At 32.6% G+C, this 8,876-nt stretch overlaps 1 long non-coding RNA gene across 1 annotated transcript; it reads right to left on the bottom strand.

The window, feature by feature from the left end:
* Positions 1 to 5,753: 5,753 nt before the first annotated feature.
* LOC129887206 (uncharacterized) lies at positions 5,754 to 8,543 on the bottom strand. Its single transcript, XR_008766308.1, has 3 exons — positions 8,455 to 8,543; positions 7,328 to 7,653; positions 5,754 to 5,946 (listed from the first exon to the last, which is right to left on the bottom strand). It is a non-coding gene; the product is annotated as an uncharacterized LOC129887206 (long non-coding RNA).
* Between the last annotated feature and the right edge of the window lie 333 nt (positions 8,544 to 8,876).

An 8,876-nucleotide genomic window follows, 5' to 3' on the forward strand; every position in this document is an offset into this window, starting at 1 on the left:
CAGGGAATGCATTTTCTTAGGTTATGCTGATGGAGTCAAGGGGTATCGCTTGTGGGATCCCACAGCCTGCAAGGTGGTAATCAGCAGGGATGTTGTATTTGTTGAAAACAAGATACAAGCAAAAGAAGGTAGTACTTCAAAAGAAAAATCAAAGACTACTACAGTTAAAGTTGAAGAAATAGAAGAAGTTCCAGTTTCTTCTGAAGCAGCACCAGAGCACAAAGAACAAGAGCAAGCTGAGATCGAAACTCTAGAAGTTTGACGGTCAACTAGGGAGAGAAGAGAACCAGTTTGGCACTCAGATTATTCTATGGAGAGTAATATTGCATACTGTCTACTAACAGAAGATAGAGAGCCTTCAACTTTTTACGAGGCTATGAAAGGACAAGAATCATCTCTGTGGGTGGCAGCAATGCAAGAAGAAATTGAATCTCTTCATAAAAATAAAACATGGGATCTTGTTCAATTACCACAAGGAAGGAAGGCCATTAGAAACAAATGGGTTTACAAGATCAAATATAATGGTAATGATCAAGTGGAGAAGTATCGTGCAAGATTGGTGGTGAAAGGATTCGCTCAGAAAGAAGGTATAAATTTCAATGAGATATTTTCTCCGGTGGTTCGACTCACAACAATTCGAGTGGTCCTGGTGATGTGTGCTATATTTGACTTGTACTTGAAGCAGTTAGATGTCAAAACTGCATTTCTTCATGGAGAACTTGAAGAAGAAATTTATATGCTCCAACCAGAAGGTTTTGAAGAATAGGGAAAAGAGAACTTGGTTTGCTGGTTGAACAAATCTCTATATGGTCTCAAACAGGCACCGAGATGTTGGTATAAGAGATTTGATTCCTTCATTATAAGCCTTAGATACAACAAACATAGTTCAGATCTTTGTGTTTATTACAAGAGATTTGGTGATAACGATTTTGTTATTTTTCTGTTGTATGTTGATGACATGTTGGTAGCAGGCCCCAACAAAGATCGTCTCACAAATTTAAAGACATAATTGGCTAGGGAGTTTGAAATGAAGGACTTGGGACCAACAAATAAGATTTTAGGGATGCAAATTCACCGAGACAGAAATAATAGAAAGATTTGGCTTTCTCAAAAGAAATACTTGAAGAAAATCTTGAGACGCTTCAAGATGCAAGACTGTAAGTCAATTTCTATCCCACTTCCTATTAATTTTAAGTTATCCTCAAGTATGTGTCCTAGCAATGAAGCAGAGAGGATGGAGATGTCTTAGTACCGTATGCATCAGTAGTGGGAAGTTTAATGTTCGCCATGGTATGTACAAGACCTGACATTACATAAGCAGTGGGAGTGATCAGTCGATACATGGCTAATCCTGGTAGAGAGCATTGGAATATTATTAAGAGGATCTTGAGATACATCAAGGGTACCTCAGATGTTACAATGTGTTATGGAGGATCAGACTTTACTGTTAAAGGTTATGTTGATTCAGATTATGCAGGTGATCTTGATAAACGCAAGTCCACCACAGGTTATGTGTTTACTCTTGCTGGAGGAGCTGTAAGCTGGGTCTCAAAACTACAATCTATCGTGGCTACATCTATGATGAAAGCAGAATATGTAGCAGCTACACAAGCTAGCAAAAAGGCAATATGGATGCAGATGTTACTGGAGGAGCTCGGGCACAAACAAGAGAAGGTTTCTCTGTTTTGTGACAGTCAGAGCGCTTTGCATCTTGCAAAAAATCCAGCATTTCATTCAAGGACAAAGCACATACGAGTTCAGTATCATTTTGTTCGTGAGAAGGTGGAAGAAGGCAGTGTGGATATTCAGAAAATTCACACTAATAACAACCTAGCAGATATGTTTACGAAGCCGATCAATAGTAATACGTTTATATAGTGTCGATCTTCTATTGGCCTAGCAGAAACGTAACATTGCAATAGTTGGGTAGAAAGGATGGTGTGAAGACTTAATTGATTCTCAATTAAATCTTCAAGTGGGAAAATGCAAGGAAAAACAAAGTCAACAATGGCTGCAGAAAAGGAAGAAAAAGGAAAAACAACAGCAAATGCAAGGAAAAACAAAGTCAACAATGGCTTCAGAAAAGGAAGAAAAAGGAAAAGCAGCAGCAAAACGCGTACAGAAAAAATCAACGCGTTTTGACAGAAAAAATTGACAGGAAAAATGCTTACAAAAATTAACGCGTTTTCATCCTCCTATAAATAGAGGGTTTCATGCCCTCATTTATATCATCCCAAAAATTCGAGAAAGAGAGAGTAAGAATACAAAGAGAGTTATACACCAAGATAAATATTGTAGTCTTGAGTGTCCTCTTTAGTAGTTGTTCCTTTTACAAGAGAGAAGTGTTAATTGTTGTTTTCTCCTTGTATTTGAGGGATGTGTACTCCATATTAAAATTAGTGAGATTCTTTTACCCCGTGGTTTTTCCCTTCTATCATTTAGAGGGGTTTCTACGTAAAATTCTCGTGTCCAATTTATTTTCATATTTATTGTCATATCAAACTTTAGTTGTGATACTTTTTCCCCCAAACAGTTTCACTTGCGTTAGTATTGGGGGAAATGAACTGAATATATTCACTTTTCTGTCTAAGCAAAGGTGTATCTCGTGTAGGAGATCATGCGTATTATTGTTTAGACTCGAGATATACACATTGCTCAATTATCACCGACAAGTGAATAAAGAATGGGAATAATATCGTGCTTTTTGACAAGAGTGTTGTTTGATGGCGTATCTCCAACAGCCTTTAAGTGCTCAATAAGATTTTTCTTCATCACCTTGGAAGTAATTTGTAATGTGGATCGTGCTCTTGTTACAATATTTGTGTCTACATTAAACTCATCTTTAATATAGTGGAGACATACCAAAAACGATTGATTTTATGATATTGCTTTGTTTTATCAGTCGAATTTACACAATAAAATAGAAAAGAAAACATCAAATTAGTAATAAATCTTAGTATCTAATGTGGTAAAAAGTAGAGTAGATTATTTATTCTTTCAAATTTTCACTTCTTTTTTATTTTTTACCTTTGTAAATTCATAAGACAGAGAGATCAAAGTACTTAATCGCGAAGGAAGAAAAAAATGAGAAGGAATTGATTGAATAAACTATTTTCCTCTTTAATACGTACACTCTTCAGTTTGTTAGACTTTATTCATTTTCTATAATTACAATGCTACTCCACTATTTGATTACCTTTAAAGAAGATAATCTCATTTAGTTCTAATTAATATCATACTAGTCATTTTCTTCATTAGTTCTATTGTTCAATAAGTGGACAAATTTGATTAGGGGTGTTCACCAATATATTTGGGTAGACTATTAGTCAAAATCAAATTAATTTAATCAAATTTTAAATTATAAAAATCAAATAAAGTATAATTTATATTTTTTGATTTGGTTGTTATTGATTTTGGTTCGAATTGATTTGGTTATTTGGTTATTAACCATACACGAAAAATAAAAACGATTCATTCAAAAGAGAGAAAAAAAATACAACAATTCATTCAAAAGGAAATGAATTGTCTTCGTACCATTTTGGATCATATAATTCTTAGATGAGAACTCCAATGTTTAACTTCCTGCATATACTGATAGTTAATCCACTGTACTAAACAACATAAACTTACTCTTTTTCATTCGAGTGTTGCATTTTTGCATAAAAAAATATTCATAAATATAATATTATTTATATATATATATATATGTCGGTTCGATTTCGATTATTTCTTCAATTTTTGAACAAAATCAAAATCAAATAAAATATTATCGATTTTTTAAAATATAAAACCAGACCAAATAAAATAAAAATTAGTTTATTTAATCAATTTTGTTCAATTTTTAATTTGAATCGACTTTTATCCAAATCGTGAGCGCCCCTAGTTTTGATCTATCTACTCACAACTTTCTTGTATAGATCTCCTCTATTATGAAATTAATTTGGATAACTTCTTTGGATCAACTTAATATTTTTCTTTCTTCTTAAAAAAAGACACTAGTTTGAGTATTGAATTTATTGCTTTTTTTTACCAAAAGGAGCCACTATAAACAATATATCTCATATTTGTTCATCAACATCCTATTAATTGAAAAACTAAAATGATTATTCATAATGACTAAAAAGTGTGGTCCTAGTTGTTAGTGGTGTAATCTAAATATCTTTAATATAGGCGTTTGTATTATTTTGTTATGATTTAAACTTAAACTCGTTAAATATACGTTTCATAACTTAGATATTCGTGAAAAATAGAGTTGCCGCCTAATTATTTTAAAAATTAGAAAATCATTTTGAAAAAGACATTTTAAAAATTAAAAAAATTATTTAAATACACAACTTATTTTACCATATTTTCTAAAAATTTTTACTATTTAAAAAATTTACAAAAATTCCCTACTCTGAACGAGATCCTATCGAATACATCACTTTACATGATACTTTGGGACGTATGTGATGTATCAGGACATTGAGGGATGTATCTGAAATCGAAAGTCGATGTATCAGGAAGTTGAGGAATGTATCCAAAATCGAGACGCGATGTATCATGATGTTTGGGATGTATCCGGACCACCAAATTTAAAGAATTTTTATAATTTGAAAAAGAGTAGGGATAAAATGTAATTAACTCTTGAAACTATGGGTTTTGTGTAAATCCTACTTAAAATTTAACCTTATTTTTGAAAAAAAAAAACAGAAAAAAGGTAAAAGTTCTCGTGATTTTCTGAAGAAGGTGTTAAACACCTCGAAAAATCTGCACACATGATTATCGGAATTTAAATATTTTTGTGGTTAAAAAGAGTATAAATTGTTTGAAAATAGTTCATTTGAAATCATTTATTTAGCTTTTAATTAAATTCAATTAGTGAATAAACTTCTAATTTCGGCTAGTTTTATATAAAAAAGAAGAAGAAGAGGTTATTCTTTAAAAGGCTTGTTCATGTAATTATTTAGACTTTGAATTAGTTCAACTTCAAAACATTCATGAAGTGCTTGTTTAGTTTAAAAAGATAAGATAAATATTTAAGTTATTTAAACAAAGCTAGACTTTCAAAAACATTCTTGGGCATTTCATAATCTCTAAATATCATTTTTGGTTTTGCCCTTGCTTTAAGGATCCGTTTGAATTTTTATCATTGGTGTTTGAAAGAATCTTCATTTCTGTCATTGAGAAATCAATTGTAATAATTTTGATCTATTATTAGTTCAACACCAATATTAGTGTGAAATTCACTTGTCTTAATCTTAATCGTTTAATCTTAATCGTGCGTGAAGTAGAAAATATTTTTAAATCAAAACAAGCAACTACTATGATCCTTAGTTCTGGAATTGAATTAAATTCAATTATGATATCTCCAAATCTTGTTAAAAAAACAACACTCCGCTATCTACGAATGCTTGAAAAAACATCTCTTAAAGTCCCACTATCTTGTTGCAATAAACAATGTAAGAAGTTGTTTAACTAGTAGTACTACCTTCATGGTTTGGAAATGACAGTCATGTTATTATTGATGTGTTGTTTCAGTAATAACCTTACACTTACTAATTACTAACATACATGATCTACGTTGCACTATCTTCCATTCTTATCGAGATCCAGAAAAGGGGAACATTTTCCAGAAGAGGATCGAGCTCAAAACAATATATGAAAATTTCAGATGAGATGCTAGCCTTAACGCAGAAGATAAATCATTGATATAAGTAGCAAAAGTGTTTATTTCTTCTAAAAAAAGAAGATTATAGCTGAACTTTTGAGGATTTTGGAAGATCATCATTAATATAAGTAGCAAATGGAACATAACTTCCAGTTCAAAATAGTTTCACTTCTAAAAGTTCATTAGTACATTAGTAATAACTAAGAAAGTGCCTCCTTGATACATCAAAACTCAGATGACAAGAGAAACACAGCAGATATAGAAGCACCAAATGCAGGGTTGTCCACATGCACAATCTGTGTTCAACATGTAGCAAACAAAGCCATAATTAGTAACAGTTCGCCTTGTTTGAATGAAAAAGAACAGCTCTTTATCAATACTGGCTACATGTGGGACATGACAAAAATGCTAAACCGTTCACAATGAACAAACAAATATACCATAGTTAGCTAATCTGATGTCTAGACTAGTGCAACTTCAATTGGTATATGTTGTCTCTTATAAACAAATATCAAAAGAACTATAGTTAAGAAAACTCGCAAGCAGTACTCATGACAACCACATGATCATATTATGCTGCCCAAAAGGAGTAATTAGGTGATTTACAAAGCAAGAAACCATGTCCTTCTCTGGCTCCAATAGATACAACTAGTGAGACATCAAAATTCCAAAATATCACATGAAATAGTTGATAGCATAACAAATAGAGATAAGCGGCGTCGACATTTATAGATGTAAAATTTATATAATTTACTATCACTCTCGTTTGTATTATGGCCTTGCCTCGTTGGTTTAATCTGTTTTTTTAAAAAAATATTAGAGGAGGTCAAGGGTTTGATTCTACTCAGCTAATGACTTTTCAGTAAAAGAAGACAGTTCCTTAACGCGAGGTTCGAACCCCTAACCTTAAGGAGAGAAATCACATGCTTCACCAGAGGCCCAGGAAGCTCCCTTAGTCGAGTGGGGGTTAGTTTTTATGATTTATTTTCTCCATACTACATATATGTGTATTCAGTAAAATTTTCCGACGAAGATAAACAAGCATTTTGACCTCTCACAGGGTGAAACACAATCGTTCCACCTAAATATTTTAACTTTTAACATTTTAAAAATGGAACAGAATTTATATGAATTCTCAAAAAAAGGTAAAATGACATAAAATTTTTCTTTTATTTATTGATAGGTCAAACTATAGATAAATTTGTTAGTCTGTGTAGAAACAAGAGAAAAGACTTTATAGGAGGAATAATTCTTGTTCAAAATTCATGGTCATATAAGAAAGGTGACAAAAGCTTGCACTTCAATCTCACTAACTTAGAATAGATAGGACCCTCTTAAACGAAGTTCATCCCGAACTCTCTTTTTCTTATATTCTTTTTTCTTTGGTATCCTCACCATACCCTCATGATCAAAGCAGCTAAAATGAGCTTCCTAAATTCTTTATCCTTGCGATGCAGTGTAGCTTATGTTAGCGTTACTGTCAAAGTGAAAAAAATGACCAAAAATGTGAAGTAATTAGTCCGGAAGAAAATATACATCTAACGATTAGCAGCAATGAGACAACCAAAACTAGTCCAGAAACAATATAGTTTAAAGAGATCCTTCACATGCATGTCTTGTTCTAAATTTGAAATAACAAATGGAACTTGAAAGCACTTGAGATGAAAGTACTCTTACAAGTTCTTTGTTACTCGATTGTTCTGATATGAGCTTTTTCCGTGTCCTCCGTCCCTTGGGTTGAAAAAGGGAAAACTAGGCTTTCAAGGTAGAATTGCACATATCGACCATCATGACAATTAGCAACATCTAAATATCTGAATGAGTCATCATTTGAATTGTATATCATGGAAGTTTCTCTAAACACCGACAATATTTCACCTTTATTTGACATGAAAAAGGTTGGATACCATTCTGGATCATTTGGATACCTGATGGTAAACATCTTTATCCAACATTCTTTCACTCCATATTCCTTCATAACCCAAGCACCTAAATGAGTTGTCCTATAATCACAAAAGACAGAAAGATCACTTCCCAACTTTCCCACAAGCAATTCAGTCTCTCCTTCTCCGTAGGAGGGCTTCTCCTCCTTTTCCCATTTCTCATTAGCTAAATCAAAAGCAATAATGTTCCTTTCTTTTCGCACATTAGGATGAGGATCAGAAATAGAAGTACCCCAATGAAGCTTCCCATTCACAAAAGAGCCTTCATAAATTAATCTATCCCCACAATAACCAGCACTTTTTTTGTTAGAGAATGTCTAATCACAATAATCAATACTAGTCGAAGAATCACTCTTTAGACTATATACTTTGACCTCAATGTCATCTGAATCACGAATAATATAATTATAAGTGATTACGCAAATAATATAATTATAAGAAATAATCACTACCTTATAATCATCATGGAGCTCATCATATCCAAAACCATATGCGCGTTCGTGTTTTTTCGATCTAAGTCTAAAAAGAGGCAAATTCGTGTGCTTTCTAGTTGTTGGATTCCATAACAGGGAATATGCTAAACCAGTATGGGCAAGATAAAACAATCCATTGCAAGAACCCTTAACATAGAGCCAATAACTATCGTTTTCAATAGGAAAATCCAATTCAAGAGCCTCGGTAACAGAGTCATTAAGCAAAGATTTAAGAGGACATTCTTTACAATTTCAGTTCTTTCCACCAACATCCAAAAAAAGTACATGGTGGGTGTCTTCCGTATTCTTGTTATTAGCAGATAAACTGAGATGGGTCTTGATAAATATAGGACTAGAGATTAAAGCAAGCCAAGATTGCGAAACAGACCTGAATTTCAAGAGGGATTTCACTGGAAGCCTCAAGAGAATTTCAGTGATGAGTTCTGGTGCCAGAAATGGAATTGTCAAGATCGAATCTTGCACTGAATTTGACGGAAATTGAGTAAACATTGGAAACTTCCAATTCCATTTGAGTTGCACTTTGAAGGGTTACTCGTTTCAAAAATAAAATGAACATCTATGTCCTGCTTAGAAATGCATTATATTTTTGTGAACTAATGTTTTTTTGAATTTCAAGTATATGGAGAATTTAGTGTATCCAGTTGTTTTTTCTAATTATTTTTTTATATATCTAATCCCAATTGTCCCTACAAGTTTTTTTCGGCTTTTAACTATACTATTCTCTCTATCTCAACTTATCCATTATGATTTCTAAAACAATTTTCTCAAATTATTTGTCATTGTAAAAGT

Source organism: Solanum dulcamara, chromosome 4, assembly GCF_947179165.1.
Source record: "Solanum dulcamara chromosome 4, daSolDulc1.2, whole genome shotgun sequence".
Lineage (NCBI taxonomy): Eukaryota > Viridiplantae > Streptophyta > Magnoliopsida > Solanales > Solanaceae > Solanum > Solanum dulcamara.